This window comes from Budorcas taxicolor, chromosome X (assembly GCF_023091745.1).
Source record: "Budorcas taxicolor isolate Tak-1 chromosome X, Takin1.1, whole genome shotgun sequence".
Classification (NCBI taxonomy): Eukaryota; Metazoa; Chordata; class Mammalia; order Artiodactyla; family Bovidae; genus Budorcas; species Budorcas taxicolor.
In genome coordinates this window covers 51,999,881-52,021,760 of record NC_068935.1, presented here as the reverse complement: position 1 = coordinate 52,021,760, position 21,880 = coordinate 51,999,881, and positions in this window count along the sequence as shown.

Below are 21,880 nucleotides of genomic sequence, written 5' to 3'. Positions count from 1 at the left end.
CACTTTAGGTACCTTATATAAGTGGAATCATTCAGTGATTCTCTTTATGCTTGACTCATTTCACTAAGCATACCATCATCAAATTTCATGAGCAAGGTTCATGATATATGCAGCATGTGTCAGAATTTCTTTCATTTAAAAAAAGTGTAGCATGAGAGATATCCTCCTAATAAATATCTAAGTGTACAATACAGTATTGTTAACTTTAGGAAGGATGCTGCACAGTACAGCTCTAGAACTTAGTCATCATGCATAACTGAAACTTAATAACAACACCCCATTTTCCCCTCTACCATAACCACCACACCTCCAGACCCTGGAAAACACTCTTTTATTTTCTGCTTTCCTGTTTTAGATACCTTATTTTTTGAGACTGAATAATATTCCATTCTGTGTGTGTGTGTGTGTGTGTGTGTGTGTGTGTGTGTGTGTACATGCTTTGTTTTGTTTATACATTCATCCATGAATAGACACTTGGGCTGCATTTACCTTTTAACTATTGTGAATAAGACCTTCTATTAACATGAGTATATAAATAGCTTTTCAACACCACATTCAATTATGTGGGGCATATACCCAGAAGTGTATTGATGGATTGGTTGTTATGCACACATTTTTATTATAAAATAAAAATTCAGGAAAACATTACTTACACATGTTTTCTGTAGAAGGAATGAAAACATTGCTTGCAATAAGTCACAAGGGATATAAAATTTGAAGATATTGATTTTACATTTCAAAGAGAAAATTATCTAAGGTGTTGTAGTATTGTTTGTTTGTTTTCCTAAGGAGCAATATAAGTAAAAAGTTCAGCCTGAAGTGCATTTGCAAAGCAAATTACAAAGCCTCCTGTAAATATGTGCTCATCTAGTATTCCTAATTTGAGGTTTCTATTACAAAAAAAAAAAAAAAAGAGTGCCCCAGACTTCTGTTATAGCAGTATCTTCTTAGATCCACTGTTTAGAACTGTTTTGACTTTGTATTAGAAATTTTATCTTTTTGTATTCATTAACAGAAAATAAATTAGTATCTGAATAAAATATATATGTAAGATGATGTGATAAAATGTATGAGATACTGGGCAAGGTTTAACAGATGCTTTGTACCCACTCCAGTACTCTTGAGTGGAAAATCCCATGGACAGAAGAGCCTGGTAGGCTACAGTCCATGGGGTTACAAAGAGTTGGACATGACTGAGGTTTTGTGCCCAAGTCGCGAAATCTCCCAATGACCACCAGGGAGCCGATATCCAATGCAAAAGCAAGACAGTTTTTATTACCAAGCTTTAGCTAGGGCTCCCACCGACACCGACGCAGCGGCTATAGGGAGGAGCCCTGAGTTCTCGGTTACATTGCTTATATAGGGTATTCTCGCATGAGAAATTTGAAAAACGGGAGTTTCCGGGTTGGGAGACATCTAATTGGTTACCTTCTGTGGAAGGATTAGGTGTTGGTTTCTGATTGGTTTTTATTTCCCGGGCTGCCCACGGGTTCTGATAGGTTCCCATTTCCCGGGCTGGCCACGGGTTCTGATTGGTTCCCATTACCAAGGTAGACCATGAGTTCCTGAACGTTAAGTCAGGAGATTTTGGTCTGGGGTCCGATTGGCTCGAGGGTGGTGGGGTGAGGTCAGGGGATTTCCAAAGGCTCTTGGATTTTCAAAGGCTCTTTTCCTGGAACCTTACAAAATGGAGTTTTTCTGTTAACAAAATGGAGTAGCTTAGGTCTTTTAGAGCGACTTCACTTCACTTGTTCATATTCTAAATTTTCAGAAAGAATTAACATGGGTTCCAGTGAAACTAATAGAAAATATAGGAAAATATTAGTTTTAAAACTTGAAAAATATGAATTATGTACCACTTTGGAATAGATTATCTCTTAAAACTTTACAATACACATAATACCAATTAAATTTTAAGTTACTTTTTCCTTAGGGTTCTTTAATTATTTCAATGCAAATTGGTACTATTTAAAGGTGAGTTTTTATTTTTCATTAATGTGATAAAGATCTTAAAAAGGTGAGACCTTTTAAAGAGAAACGTGCTTATTTTTCTTGAACAGATTATACAGACAGCTTTAATCACAGTTTATGCAGTAACTTTTGTTAGATTCAAGGTGTAGGGTAAAATTCAGTTCAGCTTGGGTAATAGTCTCGCAAGTTCACTGTGCTCAATCACGATTCACTATGTGTTTATTATATGCAAGGCAGGGGCCAAGGCGAGGGCAGCATAAAAATGAACAAATAAAACACTCTCCCTGCCCCTAAGGAGCTCATAGGCTAGTACAAGGAAGACAATTACATTTTTCAAACTTGTAACAGAAAATGAGGAGTAAGTGCCATGAGAAGTATAGTAAACATAGAGTTGCAAATAGACCTAAACCAAATGGGTTTTTCACAAGCAGTATGTTCTTTTGCCAAGCGAGGGTCATAGGTCTCCTCCCCACCCCCCACCCCGCCCAACATTATGACAGAGTATTACATTACAATGCAAACAAAGTTTCATCTGCATTTTACCACAGACAATTTTTTTTAGGAGTGAATTCCCCCAACAGTTATTCAACCTGTTCTGTAAGTCGTATGAAAACCCAGATCTCTGTCCTTTTGGATACTCCACAAAGGAGACGTACATTCAAACCAATTTCAAACCAAATGTGGCCAACACCTTGTAGAATTCAGTTACACTTCTAGTGATATCAGGTAATGGAATCTCAAGAAAATGGGATGGAGTCTTCGGCTGAGGGAGCCACTGCAAAGGACAGAAACTACTGGGCCTATTTTTTTTTTTTTTTTACCCTATGTATGCAAAGGCAGTGAGGCCTATAAAGTATTTACAGGCATTTCATATATCTTCAGTGTTATTTATTTCACTGATGAAAACTCATGTCTAAGAATTTTATGCCATTTAGCACACTCTCTGTTACAGATTTAATATGAGATGCTTAGATGGCATCAATGACTCAATGGGCATGAATTTAAGCAAATTCCAGGAGATAGTGGAGGACAGAGGAGCCTGACGTACTGCAGTCCATGGAGTCTCAAAGAGTCGGACACGACTTAGTGACTGAATAACAAAGCCAAGGCAGCTCTAAACTATTATAACATCTTCAGAACAAGCTCTTGATCTTTCCCCTCCTCACGGACCCAATCTGTTCTATTTGAAATCTTCCCTCATTTCAAATAAAAACAATTCTATTCATTTAATTGCTCAGAACAAAATCCTTGGGTCATCGCTGTCATGTCTTCTCCACAATTCTAGAGTTCTACCACACCTCACCCTTTAGTGCTACCATGTTGGACCAAATCATTGTTACATCACAGATGAAAATAGCCTCCTAACTGACCTGTTTCTTCCCTGTTCCCACTATTTTCAACATAGAAGCCAGAGAGATCCTTGTGGAAGAACAGCAAGATAGCAGAATAGGAAGCACAAGATCCCCTGACTTCCCATAGAGACACCAGTGTAACAACAATATATGGATCAACTCCCTTTGTGTGAGAAATCCAAAAACCATTTAAGAGGCCTTTGTATCCAAGGTTAAGTGTAAATCCAGCCACATCAGAGCTAGAAGGAAAATTCCTGGTACCCCATGTTCATAGTCCCTTCCTCTGGACTTTGCCACACCACTGGGAGGGAACCCACAGCTCCCAGATTCTCTCAGGGAGGAAAAGGGAATATTAGACCACAATCCAACATTCTGACTTCTCAGGGGAGCTGCCTGATGGACTGGCTTCTGTTTTGCCTGTCTCAACTTCTAGATGCCTGGTGGCCTCTGAGAACACAAAATGAGCAAGGCAGTGCACTGCTGCTCCCAAGGACCTGTGCTGCCACTGACAGAGGCTGATATAGCTTGGCAGCCTCTCCTCCAGGGGGAAGGAGAAGAGCACACAGCCAACATTCCAGCTTTTCTGGGGGCCTTCCTAAGGGGCTGGTTTTTAACTTGCTTGTCTCACCAGTCTCTACTACTGATGAGCACTGGCTTGCTCTCGATTTCTTGGGGGCCTGTGAGAACAAAAAAACCCAGTGTGGCTTGCTACTGCTCCATAGGACCCGAGGTATAGCAGAGGCCAAGAGATACTTTCAACCTAGTATCTCATATCCAGAGAAAAGACCTTGTCAGAAATAAGGGGAAATAATATTTCCCAACAAGCAAAAACTCAGGGAAGTTCTTGCTAGGAGATCTAGCTTATAAAAAAATTTTAAAGAAATTTCTTCAAGGCTGAAAGCAAGTGACACTAGACAGAAATTTTAATCCACACAAAATATCAAAGAGCACTGGTGAAGGTAATTGTATAATTATAAAAAGACATCATAACATGCTTATTTCCTCTTTTCCTGTTAAGTGATTTTTATGGTATAAAATAATATGAATATAAGTGTATCACATATATACACATATATAAATGTAATATATTTCACAATATCAACACAAAGGAAGCAGTAGGTACAAAATTCCAGTGGAGTAAGGAATTGAGACAAGATGAGACCTCAGATCCACAGGAAAAAGTGCAAAGAGCAGAAGTTGTAAATAAGATTAATAATACAACCTACAAATATACTTATTCTCATCTCTAAACTTTTTTATTACATAAATTATATAAAGTAATAATAAAATAATATATTCCTAGATGTGTAACATGTATAATTCTACTAATAGCAATCATAATAGCACATCAAGGGGGAAATCGAATAGAGCTGCATAATTCTACAGAGATTAGAGCTATACAGTTATAACATTTTTCACTAAAATTAGCGTAAGTTGAAGTAGATTATGATAAGTTAAAATGAATACAGCAAACCCTAGAGCGATCATTAAGAAAATATAAGCTTGTGAAAAAAAAATCATTTAAGAAATTTTAGTGTTACACTAGAAAACATTCACTTACTGAAAATATAACCACTAAAATATTCAGAGATAAGAGATGTACCATATCAACCCAAAATAAAAGTTATCTCTAAAAAGCAAATATTCAGTGAATAATAAGTAAATTTTATAATTTTAATATATTAGAACATATTTTTTTTAAAAATAAATAGATACCATCCCTCTGGGTCATCACAGTGCACCAGCCCCAAGCATCTTGTATCATGCATCGAATCAGGATGGGGAACATGTGTACACCTGTAGCAGATTCATGTTGATGTATGGCAAAACCAATACAATATTGTAAAGTAATTAGCCTTCAATTAAAATAAATAAATTTATATTAAAAATCAATAGATAATGTGAGATATAAAATTGAGAATATCTTCCAGAAATTAGAAAAGAAATGTAAGATAGAAAAGGATTTAAAAGAAAAAACCTGGGTGATCTATTGAGCATATCCAGCATGTGAAGAGAGTTCCAAAGAGAAAAATAAATAAAAGTGAGAGGGAATTTTTAAAGTAAATAAAATTCATAGAACTGAAGAGTATGATTTTCCAGATCAAAAGGGCCCAACATGATGACAAATGGAAAAAAGTTCATGATATCATGACATTTTTTAAACCCAGGGATAAAGAGAAAAATGAAAAACTTACAGAGATACTTCTGGCTATTGATGGTAAAAAGTCTAAGAGTAGTTCTGTCACCATAACAATAATAAAAATGGACATATATGAGGCAACTGCTTTCAGGCATTTGATGACAGGCAATAAAAACTGTAATCTCTGAAGGAGGCAAAATTGCTGAGGTGAGCCCCATGATTACTGTAGGCTGTGCCTGGGGATACATTGCAGCATGGGGATACAGTGCAGCATGCTGGAAGCCGAGATGGTCACCCTGAGCCAAAGAGGCCGAGATCTGCATGGTATAGCAGTTGAATTACTCAGAACCCGGGGATGGTAGATAGCAGAGAGGAGAAACCTGAGCAGAGGAGTGGCTCCAGAAGTCTGGTAGGGGTCCCCTGTGAATTACTCACTGATGTTTGGGTTTAACATATGAAGAATGAGACTATCCAAGGTTTATCAAAGAGCATCTTCCATGGGGTTAAAACTAGAACAGAGATACTAAAGGTTCAGTAGTGCTAGGGGACATTATCACTTCAGTTCAGGCAGGCCAGAAAGACCACATCATCACCTTCATAACACTCCAAATTGTCTAATATTAAAAACAAGTCAGTACCAAGTGTCATTGAGGATGTGGAATATCCAGACCTCTTATAGATTGCAGGTGAGAATGTCAACTCATTCGGCATTTTTGGTAAGCATTTTGGCAATTTCTTATGAAATTAAATATACACTTACAAAATTTCTTAGCCAGTCTACCTCTAGGTATTTTACAAGAAGAATAAAAACTCTCGTGTATACACAGACTTGTACACAAATGTTTATAACACACTTTTGTCATAATAACCAAAAACTGGAAGTAAATTTCCATCAATAGGTGAGTGAATAAATAAAATTTGGTATATCCATATAATAGAACCATACGGAGTAATGGAAAAAAAAAAGAAGCTATGGATATACACAACAATGTGCATGGATCTCAACAATATTATGCTAAATAAAACAAGCCAGACATAAAAGGATCATCATATATAGCTTTATTTATGTAAAACTCTAGGAAAGTGAAATCTACTCTGTAGAAACAGAGTCTAACTTAATAGGTACCTGAAGGCAGGGTAGTAAATGAAGACTAGCTGGGAAGAAGCATAAAGATACATATTGTGGTGATAAAAATGTCTTGAATCTTAATTGTAATGGTGGTTACATGGATGCATATATTTATAAAAATAATGTAATTTTATACTTCAAAGTTTACTTAAAATTATACTAGATATGAAAAGAAATGGGACAATGCAGTCCATGTTCATGAAAAAAAAAAAATCAATAGAAACCAAACTCCAAATGAACCAGATTTTAGATTTATTGAAGTCTTTAAAGTAGATATATTAAATATCTTCAAACTTTTAAAGGAAAATATGTCAAAATAATCCCTTTTGGAAAATGCCTTAAATAGGGGATCTCAGTAGAAGAAAATGGAAATCTATGTAAAGGATTAAATAGAGAAACTAGAACTGAATAGCACAGTACCAAACTGTAAAATCCACTGGATATGTTTGACAGCAGATTGGAGATGGCAGAAGAAAGATTCATCAACTATACTCCAATAACATTTTTTCAAAAGAAGAAGAAAGACTCAATGAAGTTGAATGTGGATCACTACTATTTAACTTGAATAATCGAGATAAGATTAGATTGAAAGAAAACTGATAGAGCTTCAGAGTCTTCTGTCACAATAAGAAAATTCAATAAACATTTATTTTGAGGTCCAGAAGAAAAGTGAGAATGAGTTCCACAATATTTGAAAAATTAATGCATGAGGTTTTCCCAAATCAGTGGATCCTGGACAGGATAAATTAACACACAGGTGCACACATCTGCATGAATCCTTAGTTTTATCAAGCCAAGCTACTAAATACCAAAAGTAGAGAAGTCTTTAGCCAGTGGGGAAAAAAGATGTTAAATACAGAGGAACAAAGATACAAAAGAGCTGACTACTCTTCAGCAACAATTGAGGCCATAGACAACTGAATGCCATCTTATAAGAGTAAAAAGAAAAACAGTCAACACAGAATTCTATATTAGATAATGATATCCTTCACAAAAGAGTGAAAAAAAAAAGGTTTTTACATAAATAAAAGCTGAAAGATTGTTACCAACAGACTTGCATTCAAAGAAATGCTGTTATTTCTTCAAGAGTGGAAACAATGCCTGGTAGAACCTCAAATGGACAGTAAGTAACGTAGAATAAGAGAAAAGTTAACTAATGGATAAAGACAAAAATTCCATGACACAGAAAACTATTGAAGAAAAAAAAAACTAAATGGCATATGAAAAAGAAAGAGGCATTAGAATTATGCTTTAAAAATTTTGATTGGACATAATCTCCTACACAATATAATGCATATTAGTCATTCAGTCGTGTCCAACTCTTTGCCACTCCATGGACTGTAGCCCGCCAGGCTCCTCTGTCCATGGAATTCTCCAGGTAAGAATACTGGAGTGGTGGCCACTCCCTTCTCTAGGAGATCTTCCCAATCCAGGGAACAAACCCAGGTCTCCTGCATTGCATGTGGATTCTTTACCATCTGAACCACCAGGGAAGCCCCTCATAATATTATATATTTAGCCAAACCAAAAATTGATTATTCTTGGGTTGAATAATCTCAGGTTTAAATATTTTAAATTCTTGTCCTGCACTCATTCTCAGGAATCTGCTGAATCATGTGTTCCACTTAAAACAAGGTTGTAAAATAAGAAAATAGGAAGTGAAATATCCAGAGAATGGGCTCCAACATGGGAGAGAGGTGAGAGGAATGCCAAGACCTATTCTCAATAATTATGATCTAGTGGATTGTGAGAGAGGCTCACACAGTTGTATTTTTAATAAGCACTAGGTGATTCTGATGCAAAGCCTGATTTAGGAAACACTGATATATATTTTCTTGTTTGATATTTTTGTTTGTTTTTTGTTTTCTAATATAAATTTATTTATTTTAATTGGAGGTTGATTACTTTACAATATTGTATTGGTTTTGCCATACATCCCTTTGATTTTATAATAACTCTGTGAATTACACTAATCAAAAATTATTATCCTCCTTCTACAAATTGAATCAAGGTCATACATGTAATAAGTTGGAAAACTAGGATTAGAACTCACCTTGTCTGTAGCTACTCTAAAAGGTGGCTACTTACAAAGAGAATTGGGTAAGGAGCCAAGGCCAGCACATAAGATATCTTTGCGTACAGTGCAAAGAGATCTCGCTACATGAAAGAATTATAAATAAATGCTCTTCTTTCCTATAACCAGAGTCAGGACTTGAACGAAGTGGAGGAAGCCATCAGTTATGCCCCAAGCCAGCTATCTCTGTGAATAACAAAATTAGTGAAAATATTTTGGGGGAGGAATCTTTTATATATGTATATTTGGCATTCATGTTAGCAATGATATTGATGAGTCAATTGCTAATTTTATTTACATTTCATTGTAAATGCTAAATATTACAACTTGAATGCAGTCACATGAGAATATGGTCAAACCTCATAAAGGAACAAAAAATAAAACCTGGTTAACAGGAGCTTTCCAGTATTTTATGACCTTTGTTAATCTACCATTTCCCTGTTTACATTTTGGAGTTACTGATATCCTCTTTCTTAAATATTCCAAGACTACACTAAAATATTACAAAATAACATAATTTTGAATATTAAAATATTCCAAAACTATATTAAAATAGTGCCCACCACTCTGTCGAATGAAACTCATATATAAATCTTTTCACTTGGTATTCTCTCACTTTCACATGTCACATACAACTGTGACTTTTGGGCACTGTATCTGATTTTAACAGGAAAAAAAAAAGACACCCACATATTGATGTTGCTACATGTTTTCTTGTTTACATTATGTTCTTGCAATCTTTACTTTTTGAGCCCTTCACAGTTGGTTTCCCTGTATGGTTCCACATCACATATTTCAATATCTGACCAATGAAAATACAAACTTAAGCTAATAGTATAAAAGGCAAAAAAGTGCCAGGGGTATAACTCCTCTGAGAAACTTTTAGGTACATTAGGATATTTGTAGAATAGATTTTTCCCCAAAATTGTTTTTATAAGATTTAAGAGTGAGTAGTTTCCTTTGGGTGAAAGCCAGGCCATCAGGTTTGCTATTCCCACCCCCTCAAAGAATATAAGAAGCACTCTAAAGTTTGCAGTTCTTTTACCCTGAGCATGAGAGAAGCTTGTAGTGTTAGTGTTTTACATAATATGCCTGAAATAATGTCCTATATTTGTTCAGTCTTCAAAATAAGCCATAACTTGATCACATTTGTAATCAACACTGCTCTTATCTTCTCATCCTGATCTGAGCCATCTCCCCAGGATGATGTTTACTGCCTGCTAACTATCTCCCTTTTCCATCCTTGTTTCTCTTCAGTTTGTTCTCAGTGGAGGAGCTGCATTGAGCCTATTAAAGTGTATATCAAATCATATTCTTCTCTGCTCAAAAATCTCTGATGGCTTCTATCTCATTCTGACTGAAAGTCAACAGTTAACCTGGGGGCCTATGTGTCTATGTGTCTCTGAGAAATCTTCCGACTGCCTTACCTCTCTCGTGTCACCCCTTGCTGCTCTTCATCTACCTCATTGCTGCACTCATACTGGCTTCCTTGAATACCCTCTGCCTGTCCCTGCTTCAGGCCTTTGCAATTGCTGATCCCTCTGCCCAGGTGCTTGTCCCTTATGTAGTTTTATGGCTGATTTCCTCATCTGTAGGTCTCTGCAGAAACTGCACCTCTTACCTGTACCACCAGTCTTCCTATCACTTTCCCTTACTGCATTATTTTCCATAGTCTCTTCTCCAATTTACGTGTTGTATACTTTATTAATTTGTTTGTCTAACTCATTTTCACTACACCACACCTTGTCCCATCCCCCCAAAAGAAGCAAACTCCATGAGGGTAGGAATTTCTGTTTACTTGTTCACTGCTTTAGCCCCAAAGCCTAGAAAGATGTCGGATATGTACTCAAGATTACTTGTTGAATGGCTCGACAATTGAATGGATGATGGAATGATGGATTAATGTGTAATATTAGACATACCAGGATTCTGCCTCTCAGGATATGATTAATAAAACATTGTGTACATGCCCTTTCAATTGTCTCTCTAAAAACTATCAGAAGTCTGTATCAGAAGTCTTAGTTACAATTCTGCATTGTAACTAAGTTTCCCCTCAAGCTGACCCTCAGAAATAGTCTTACCTCACACTCTTTTCAGAGAAGGCAATGGCAACCCACTCAAGTACTCTTGCCTGGAAAATCCCATGGATGGAGGAGCCTGGTAGGCTGCAGTCGATGGGGTTGCTGAGAGTCGGGCACGACCAAATGACTTCACTTTCACTTTCCACTTTCATGCATTGGAGAAGGAAATGGCAACACACTCCATTGATCTTGCCTGGAGAATCCCAGCAATGGGGGAGCCTGGTAGGTTACCATCTATGGGGTCACACAGAGTTGGACACGACTTAAGCGACTTAGCAGCAGCATTAGCAGCAGCAGCACTCTCTTTTAAATATTGGAAAATAAATACAGCACATATCTACTGATAAAAGATCATCTCTTATCTTCCTCTCTCCATACTTGCCCACACCAATAAAACTTTGAACCTAACAGTTGCCATTACATGAATTTCTATTTCTGTTGTACATTCTAAACCTCACAGAGAGTATTTAATCAACTATCATTTAGAGAGCAAATTAATCACTTTCATAATAGAATATCCTGAAAAAAATAGTGGAATTTATAATAGAACCAAGAACTATTTCAACCAAAATTGGAAGTGTAAGAAAATATCAGAAAACCACAATTGAAGGGAACAGTACTTCCTAATTGCAGCAAAGTCTTTGTTTTTCATCATTTAGCAGAACTTCCATGCATGTGTTCATTTAATTATATTATTTTATGAAATGCATAATATGGCAGTGCCCTTGGGGTAGAGATGCCAGTTTTGTTTCTATCTGACCTCACAAATTTTGTTCATTGTTGCTAAAATAAACTGAATCAGGAAAAGACAAATTGTTTAGTTCAGGAACCATGGAAATATGGAAGTAGAATACAATCATATAGCACTTTGCACTGATATAACACATAGGAAAAACAATTATAACTGAGGTATCATGCAGTGGAGCCACCTCATTTGAAAATAGTTGAATTTGAGGCCCAGAGATGTGAAATGTTTGGGCCAAGGTCTTTCATATAGATTCTCTCATCTGATGATTGCAGTAACCCGATGAGTTATTATGCCAAGCTGATCTCTTTAGTATTACTTTACAGACAAAGATTTTGAGGATCAATGAATGAACATGATTTGTGGAAACAGCTCCCATTTTAAAGAAATGAACTGTGCTCTGTATTTCCGAGACTGCCTTCTAGCTTTTCTGCATAACCTCAACCAAATCCCCTCCCCATTATTGGTTTCAATTTTGGCATCTGTAAACTAGAGAAGTGAAAATGAATGACTTTCTAATCCTCTCATGTTATGATTCTACAACTCTTGCCGGGGTCCAGCCCCGGTGGATCCAGGGAATTTGAAGCAGGGACGGCGTTGGCGAGGAAAAACTTATTTATTTATTAATATAAGATTAGATTAGGAAGAAATAGTGTAGTAGGAAAATTAAGTGGAGAAAAGAGGCTGAATAACTTGGTTTACGTGGAAAGCCAATAAAGTTCCAGACAAGGAGCTTGCACCATCTACGTTAGGCCACCAGCATCCTCTTGAGTAGCGGGGGGTGCCCCACCTTGGGCTCCCTCTCACGTGGATCTTAGAAGCCAGGGCAATTAAGTAGACATGGCGAGCCTCCATGCCCCAGATGGGAATTCAGCCAGAAAATAGAGTAAAGAGGAGACACAGGGGACACCAGTCCTTCCAATGACTGGCCCGACCTTTATTGTTTAGAAAGGCCTTTTATACCTTTTTGATTGTATATAGAGATTAATGGGTAATACAAAATTGTGCAGCATTAGCAGCCCAGACTCTTATCAAAACCAGACTTTTCTCTCTGCATACCTAGTTGTATACACAAATCTTAGGTGATTTACATCATCTTCCAGCCAAAAGGGCCAATTAACATTTTACAGTCCTTTTCTGATAAGGTTTGTCAACCAGAAGACTTATTTGTGTTGTTCTTCCCAAAGTCTGGTGCCACTTTCAGAAAGCACTAAATAAAGTTACATTCTTACATAGCAAAGATACGGCAATTTATAACAAGTAAAAGGAGTACAGTGATTTATAACAAAAGAAAAGTAATTAACTCAAAAATCTAGTGTTGCTAACATCAAAACTACTATATATCTTTTTCCATATCCCGTTTACATTGATTAACATCCTCCCAGGTGCCTAAAAGATAAAGAATATTGAGGCCTGGTGGCAATCATTGAGTCAACAGTGAAAACCTGTCATCAATATGATTTTTAGCTCTTTAGAAAAGGCTCTGTATCTTTAAGATGCTTTAAAGCTTTGTGCCGCTCATGGTTGGGGGGCTGTAAGCAATTCACAAGCTGTAAGAGGTCCAGGGGAACCTGTTAGGCACGCTAGAGAGTTATCAGAGGGGGTTTAACTGAAACATCCCTTTCAAATGCAGAAGACTAAAGCCCTGAGTTGACTTTTTCCAGAGTGTGTCAGAAGAGTGGAAAAGCAGAGTACAAAGGCTGGCAGATTTTTGGTTTTGGGGGTACATGCTCAGGAAATACCAGGGGGACACCCTAAGATCTGACTCGCCTTGCCCGTCAGATCTCTGCCACATGACCTTGTCACGGGTGGGATTCCTCATGCTGGCTCCTGGAAAACTCTGTCACTGTAACATAGTCAGGGATTGACTACAGTTCTGTTTGACCTCAGATCCACACAGTTTTCTCTGCCCTTTGCTCTTTGTGCCTAGAGCAGGACAATCCTCATTCTGCTGGGGGGAATAAATTAAAATGAGGTTCTGCTGAGATTTGCACCTGAAAGTTCTTAAGTCAAGCTTGGCACCATACAATTTCAGAGTTGGGAAGGAACAAACCCTTTTCCTTTTCGATGAAATCAAACAATCGTCTTCAAACATACTGCCCTTGACTCAGATGTGATGAGCAGATGGTAAAAATCCCTCTTTACAATGGAGTACAAAAGACAATATTTTCACTTTCAAAGGAAGAGAGGCCATTATTTCAGCTCCTTATCTGAAGAGAGAAATTTCACCCTTAACATTTTGTTTTCAGAAAGTAAAGCATGTGGCCTATTACCCCACTTGGTCTTATTGGGAGAAAAGCATGGAAATGCAGATGGGACCATCAGTGAAGTGTAATTTCTACATATGAAGACTTTGTAGACAGCACTGGGACTGTGTTAGCACAACCTGGTGGAGGAGAATTGTAGGATCATTGCTGACCAGCATGATGAGGACATCATGCCTTTGGAGACAGGCAATGTGGATCTAAGTTCTGGCTTGACCTTTTGTGATTTGTGCTTCTTGCACATTTTTTTTTCCTTCTTTGGGTTGCACTGTGGGGCTTGTGGAATCTTAGTTCCCTGACCAGGGATTGAACCAGGGCCCCAGCAGTGAGACCACAGAGTCCTAACCACTGGACCACCAGGGAAGTCTATCCTTACACAATTCTTTACCTCTGTTCTTTCCAGTATATAAGCAGAGTCTAGCATAGAATAGGCACTGAATTCAAGTCAGAGGTATGGAGTAAGTTAGGTTTTCTTTCTGGTTCACCATCTTTATATAGAAATACCTATATTACAATTTAATTTAATTCTGATAGTGCTGTTGTGAAGATTAAATGAGAAAAATGTATGTTAGGTTCAAGTATTGGTTTCCTAGGGCTACTGTAATAAATTATCACAAATGTGGTGGCTTAAAGTGACAAATTTATTTTCTCATAGTTCAGGAGGCCAAAAGCCTGAAATCAAGGTGTCAGCAGGGTTGATTCCTTGGGAGACTCTGACAGAGAAATCAGACAAACATTTAATAGTATGTATCCCTCCTGTACATGTAGGAGAGACCCAGGAAAACTGAGTAACTCTTGAAATGGCCCACTTACCACCTTAAATGCCATCTTCAGCTAAAGACAATGGAAGATATTAGGGGGCGTGGGACCACGTTTTCAGACAAAGCATGATAAGTAAGTGTAAGGTTGTTATACAGATTTAAGTCCATGCCTTCTCCATGGAAAAGAGTTCCAGATTTGGTAGTTCCTCCTCTTCTTGGTACAGAGAGGAAGACACTCCCTACACATATATATTTTCCCTATAAATGTAAATTGCTCATACAAAATGGTAACTAACTTCTACTTGGCTTTCAGAGTTTTTCTCCCACCTGCTTCTTTTTTTCTTCTTTTTCCAAAGCAAACAGCCTAAAATAATCCTTATGCCAAAGAGACATATTTTGGGGGTGACAAACTTTATGCCCCCTTCATTTCTTTAATAATCTTTCATCTGCTTTTTCCTATCTCCTTCCTATTGTTTTAACTTTGGGGAATTCTTATTGGTATTTTATATCAGTTAGAATTGGATTCAATGATCTAACACAAAAATTCCAAATTGCAAATGACTTAAGCAATAGAGAAGTTTATTTTTCTTGCATCTAAAGTAATTCCAGAAATGGATATCCAGGGCTGAAGGTGTAATTGTAAAGTCACCAGGCATTGAAGTTTCTTTTCTTTTTCGGTTCCACCCTCCTAATATGTCTAATATGGCTGTTGAAACTCTAGCTGTTGCATCTGTGTTCTGGGCATTAATAAGTTACAAAGGAGATTAAGCAGTGCAGTCACTTATCTTTAAGGAGCTTTCCTGAATGTCCCACACAACATTTTCACTTCTATTACATTAGCCAAAATTTATTTCTCTCATTTGTTTTTTCTGCAAAGTAGGTTCAGAAATGCAGTCATTTAGTCAAGCATATCAACACAAGAAACAAGTTTGGGGTTCTATTACTATGGAAGGAAAGGAAAAAGATACTGGGTTAGTAACTAGTATTCTTTATCACATTTCTAATAAAGGAACTTGAGTAAGGAAGAAGAAAAATCAAGTAAAAAATGTCCAAGAAACAGCTGGGGATAAGGATCATGCCTTTCTCCGAAGTCCCTTTTCCACATCAGGCTTATTTAAGACCAGTGAGTTTGTACACTTACCTTTGAAAAAAAATTTTTTTACATTTCATTCTGATAGAGAAACATAATGATTTCCACACTCATGATCATTTGACACTTGTGATAATAACCTGACATTTATCTGCCCTTGAATTAACTGATGACCTTAATACATTTAAACATGAGTGAAAAAGAAATGGAGATTAGATAGCTGAGTCTGTAGTGTGTGAGCTCCTTTGTTGAGTCATGGCTATATAATACAATCTGTTCCCTTTTTGCCACTGCTCATTCTTATAATATATAAATAAGAAGTAACTATTTATAAATGAAGGAAACAATGGGGTAAACATAACTTTTCTTAAACACTTATGCACTGCATTGCAGTACAGAAGTCGTTCCTTTTCCTTGGAAAAGGGTTATTTAACTTGTGCTTTACCATTAATGTTTATGACTAAGAAATAGAGCCAAGTTTTTGGAGATTTTAGCAATGTGCTGATGCATAGATAGTTAGCAAATCAATAAGATGTTGATAAAGAATCCACGTTGGAATCTCAGAACACGTGAACTAGTACAGTAGCGAACAGTGAAGCTAGTTTCAAAGCCTTCTCATGTGTTCAGTTCAGTCATGTCTGATTCTTTGCAACCTCATGACTGCAACATGCCAGGCTTCCCCGTCCATCATCAACTCCCGGAGCTTGCTCAACTCATGTCCATCAAGTCTGTAATGCCATCCAACCATCTCATCCTCTGTAATCCCCTTCTACTCCTGCCCTCAATCTTTCCCAGCTTCAGGGTTTTTTTTTCAATGAGTCAGTACTTTGCATCAGGTAGTCAAATTATTGGAGCTTCAGCTTCATCATCAGTCCTAATAAACATTGAGGACTGCTTTCTTTCAGGATTGACTGGTTTGATCTCTGCAGTCCAAGGGACTCTCAAGAGTCTTCTGCAACACCACAGTTTAAAAGTATAAATATTTAGGGTGCTCAGCTTTTTTATGGTTCAAATCTCACATCCATACATGCCTACTGGAAAAACCATAGGTTTGACTAGACAGACTTCTGTCAGTAATGTCTCTGCTTTTTAATTTGCTGTCTGGGTTTGTCCTAGCTTTTCTTCCAAGGAGTAAGCATCTTTTACTTTTTTTAATTTTATTATTATTATTTTTTTAATTTTTATTTTTACTTTATTTTACTTTACAATACTGTATTGGTTTTGCCATACATTGACATGAATCCACCACAGGTGTACATGCGTTCCCAAACATGAACCCCCCTCCCACCTCCCTCCCCATAACATCTCTCTGGGTCATCACCGTGCACCAGCCCCAAGCATGCTGTATCCTGTGTCGGACATAGACTGGCGATTCGATTCTTACATGATAGTATACATGTTAATATCATGGTTGCAGTCACCATCTGCAGTGATTTTGGAGCCTCCCAAAAATAAAATCTGTCACTGTTTCCATTGTTTCCCCATCCATTTGCCATGAAGTGATAGGACTGCATGCCATGATCTTAGTTTTTTGAATGTTAAGTTTTAAGTTAGTTTTTTCTCTCTCCTCTTTCACTTTCATCAAGAGGATCTTTAGTTCCTCTTTGCTTTCTCCCATAAGCGTGGTGTCATCTGCATATCTGAAGTTACTAATATTTCTCCTGGCAATCTTGATTCCAGCTTGTGCTTCATTTAGTCTGGCATTTCACATAATGTACTCTGCATATTAATTAAATAAACAAGGTGACAATATACAGCCTTGGCATACTCATTTCCCAATTTGGAACCAGTACATTGTTCTGAGTCTGGTTCTAACTGTTACTTCTTGACCTGCATACAGATTTCTCAGGAGGCAGGTAAGGTGGTCTGGTATTCCCATCTCTTTAAGAATTTCCCAGTTTGTTGGGATCCACACAGTCAAAGGCTTTGGCGTAGTCAATGAAGCAGAAATATAAGTTTTCTGGAATTACCTTGCTTTTTCGGTGATCCAGCGGATGTTGACATCTGATCTCTGGTTCCTCTGCCTTTTCTAAATCCATCTTGAACATCTGGAAGTTCTCGGTTCATGTACTGTTGAAATTAACTTTGGAGAATTTTGAACATTAATTTGCTGCATGTGAGATGAGTGCAATTGTGTGGTATTTGAGCATTCTTTGGCATCGATTGGAATGAAAACTGACCTTTTCCAGTCCTGTGGACACTGGTGAGTTTTCCAAATTTGCTGGCATATTGACTGCAGCATTTTCACAGCATCATCTTTTAGGTTATGAAATAGCTCAACTAGAATTCCTTCATCTCCATTAGTTTTATTTGTAGTGATGCTTCCTAAGGCCCACTTGACTTCGCACTCCAGGATGTCTGGCTCTAGCTGAGTGATCACACCATTGTGGTTATCTGAGTCATTAAGCTCTTTTTTGTATAGTTCTGTGTTTCTTGCCACTTCTTCTTAATAACTTCTGCTTCTGTTACATACATCCATACTGTTTCTGTCTTTTATTGTGCCCATCTTCACTTGAAACGTTCCCTTGGTATTTCTAATTTTCTTGAAGTAATCTCTAGTCTTTCCCATTCTATTGTTTTCCTCTATATATTTGCATTGATCACTGAGGAAGGCTTTCTTATCTTTCCTTGCTATTCTTTGGAATTCTGCATTTAGATAGATATATATTTCCTTTCCTGCTTTGCCTTTCACTTCTCTTCTTTTCTGAGCTATATGTAAGGCCTTCTCAGACAACCATTTTTTCCTTTTTACATTTATTTTTCTTGGGGATGGTTTTGATCACCACCTCCTGTACAATGTTACAAGCCTCCATCCATAGTTCTTCAGGCCCTCTACCTATCAGATCTAATTCATTGCATCTATTTGTCACTTCTACTGTATAATCGTAAGGGATTTGATTTAGGTAATACCTGAATGGTCTATTGGTTTTTCTACTTTCTTCAGTTTACTTCTGAATTTGGCAATAAGAAGTTCATGATCTGAGCCAGTCAGGTCCCGGTCTTGTTTTTGCTAACTGTATAGAGTTTTTACATCTTTGGCTACAAAGAATATAATCAGTCTGATTTCGGTATTGACCAACTGGTAATGTTCATGCGTAGAGTAGTCTCTTGCATTGCTGGAAGAGGGTATTTGATATAACCAGTGCGTTTTCTTGGCAAAACTCTATTAGCCTTTGCCCTGCTTTCAATTTTTACTCCAAGGCCAAACTTGCCTGTTACTCCAGTTATTTCTTGAATTTCTACTTTTGTATTCAAGTCCCCCATGATGAAAAATACATCTTTTTGGGTGTTAGTTCTAAAAGGTCTTGTAGGTGTTCATAGAACTGTTGAACTTCAGCTTTTGGGCATTAGTGTTTGGGACATAAACTTGGATTACTGTGATACTGAATGGCTTGCCTTGGAAACAAACAGAGATCATTCTTCCATTTTTGAGATGGCACCCAAGTACTGCATTTCAGGCTCTCTTGTTGACTATGAGGGCTACTCCATTTCTTCTAAGGGATTCTTGCCCCAGTAGTAGATATCATTGTCATCTGAATTAAATTTGCCCATTCCAGTCGATTTTAGTTCACTAATTCCTAAAATGTTGATGTTCACTTTTGCGATCTCCTGTTTGACCACTTTCAATTAGGTCAGGGGTGGTGGCCGAGAGGAGCTACCCTGAGTCCGAGATCAATGGTGGCAGGGGGGAGAAACCGCACGTCCGAGGCCAGGGGAGGCAGCCGAGAGGAGCTACCCCACGTCCAAGGTCAGTGGCGGCTGGGAGGAGACACCCCACATCCAAGGTCAGGGGCGGTGTCCGAGAAGAGCTACACCACAACTGAGGTCAGGGGCGGCTGGGAGGAGCCACCTCCCGCCTGAGGCTAGGGGCAGTGGCTGGGAGGAGCGACCCAGTACTGGAGGCCAGGGGTGGCATTGGAGGCCAGGGGCGGCACTGGAGGCCAGGGGCGGCAGCTGGGAGGAGCAACCCAAGGAGCAGTGGTTGCACGGGCGTAGGAAGGCCTAGAGGAGCTATCCCACATTGAAGGTCAGGAAGGGCCGGCAGTAAGGAGTTACCCCTCATCCAAGGTAAGGAGCAGCAGCTGTGCTTTGCTGGAGCAGCCATGAAGAAATACCCCACACCCAAGGTAAGAGAAACCCAAGTAAGATGATAGGTGTTACAAGAGGGCATCAGAGGGCAGACACACTGAAACCATACTCACAGAAAACTAGTCAATCTAATCACACTAGGGCCACAGCTTTGTCTAACTCAATGAAACTAAGCCATATCTGTGGGGCAATCCAAGACAGGCGGGACATGGTGGAGAGGTCTGACAGAATGTGTCCACTGGAGAAGGGAATGGCAAACCACTTCAGTATTCCTGCCTTGAGAACCCCATGAACAGTATGAAAAGGCAAAATGATAGGATACTAAAGGAGGAACTCCCCAGGTCCGTAGGTGCCCAATATGCTACTGAAGATCAGTGGAGAAATAACTCCAGAAAGAATGAAGGGATGGAGCCAAAGCAAAAACAATACCCAGCTGTGGATGTGACTGGTGATAGAAGCAAGGTCCGATGCTGTAAAGAGCAATATTGCATAGGAATATGGAATGTCAGGTCCATGAATCAAGGCAAATTGCAAGTGGTAAAACAAGAGATGGCAAGAGTGAACATCGACATTCTAGGAATCAGTGAACTAAAATGGACTGAAATGGGTGAATTTAACTCAGATGAACATTATATCTACTACTGCGGGCAGGAACCCTCAGAAGAAATGGAGTAATCATCATGGTCAACAAAAAAGTCCAAAATGCAGCACTGGATGCAATCTCAAAAACGACAGAATGATCTCTGTTCGTCTCTAAGGCAAACCATTCAATATTGCAGTTATCCAAGTCTGTGCCCCAACCAGTAATGCTGAAGAAGCTGAAGTTGAACGGTTCTATGAAGACCTACAAGACCTTTTAGAACTAACACCAGAAAAAGATGTCCTTTCCAATATAGGGGACTGGAATGCAAAAGTAGGAAGTCAAGAAACACCAGGAGTAACAGGCAAATTTGGCCTAGGAATGTGAAATGAAGCAGGGCAAAGACTAATAGAGTTTTGCCAAGAAAATGCACTGGTCATAGCAAACACCCTCTTCCAACAACACAAGAGAAGACTACACGTAGACATCACCAGATGGTCAACACCGAAATCAGACTGATTATATTCTTTGCAACCAAAGATGGAGAAGCTCTATACAGTCAACAAAAACAAGACCAGGAGCTGACTGTGGCACAGATCATGAACTCCTTATTACCAAATTCAGACTCAAATTGAAGAAAGTAGGGAAAATTGCTAGACCATTCAGGTATGACCTAAATCAAATCCCTTATGATTATACAGTGGAAGTGAGAAATAGATTTAAGGGCCTAGATCTGATAGATAGAGTGCCTGATGAACTATGGAATAAGGTTCGTGACATTGTACAGGAGACAGCGATCAAGACCATCCCCATGGAAAAAAAATGCAAAAAAGCTAAATGGCTGTCTGGGGAGGCCTTACAAATAGCTGTGAAAAGAAGAGAGGCGAAAAGCAAAGGAGAAAGGGAACGATATAAGCATCTGAATGCAGAGTTCCAGAGAATATCAAGAAGAGATAAGAAAGCCTTTTTCCGCAATCAGTGCAGATAAATAGAGGAAAAGAACAGAATGGGAAAGACTAGAGATCTCTTCAAGAAAATTAGAATACCAAGGGAACATTTCATGCAAAGATGGGCTCGATAAAGGACAGAAATGGTATGGACCTAATAGAAGCAGCAGATATTAAGAAGAGGTGGCAAGAATAGACAGACGAACTGTACAAAAAAGATCTCCATGACCCAGATAATCATGATGGTGTGATCACTCATCTAGAGCCAGACATCCTGGAATGTGAAGTCAAGTGGGCCTTGGAAAACATCACTACGAACAAAACTAGTGGAGGTGATGGAATTCCAGTTGAGCTGTTTCAAATCCTGAAAGATAATGTTGTGAAAGTGCTGCACTCAATATGCCAGCAAATTTGGAAAACTCAGCAGTGGCCACAGGACTGGAAAAGGTCAGTTTTCATTCCAATCCCAAAGAAAGGCAATGCCGAAGAATGCTCAAACTACTGCACAATTGCACTCATCTCACATGCTAGTAAAGTAATGCTCAAAATTCTCCAAGCCAGGCTTCAGCAATACATGAACCCTGTACCTCCTGATGTTCAAGCTGGTTTTAGAAAAGGCAGAGGAACCAGAGATCAAATTGCCAACATCTGCTGGAT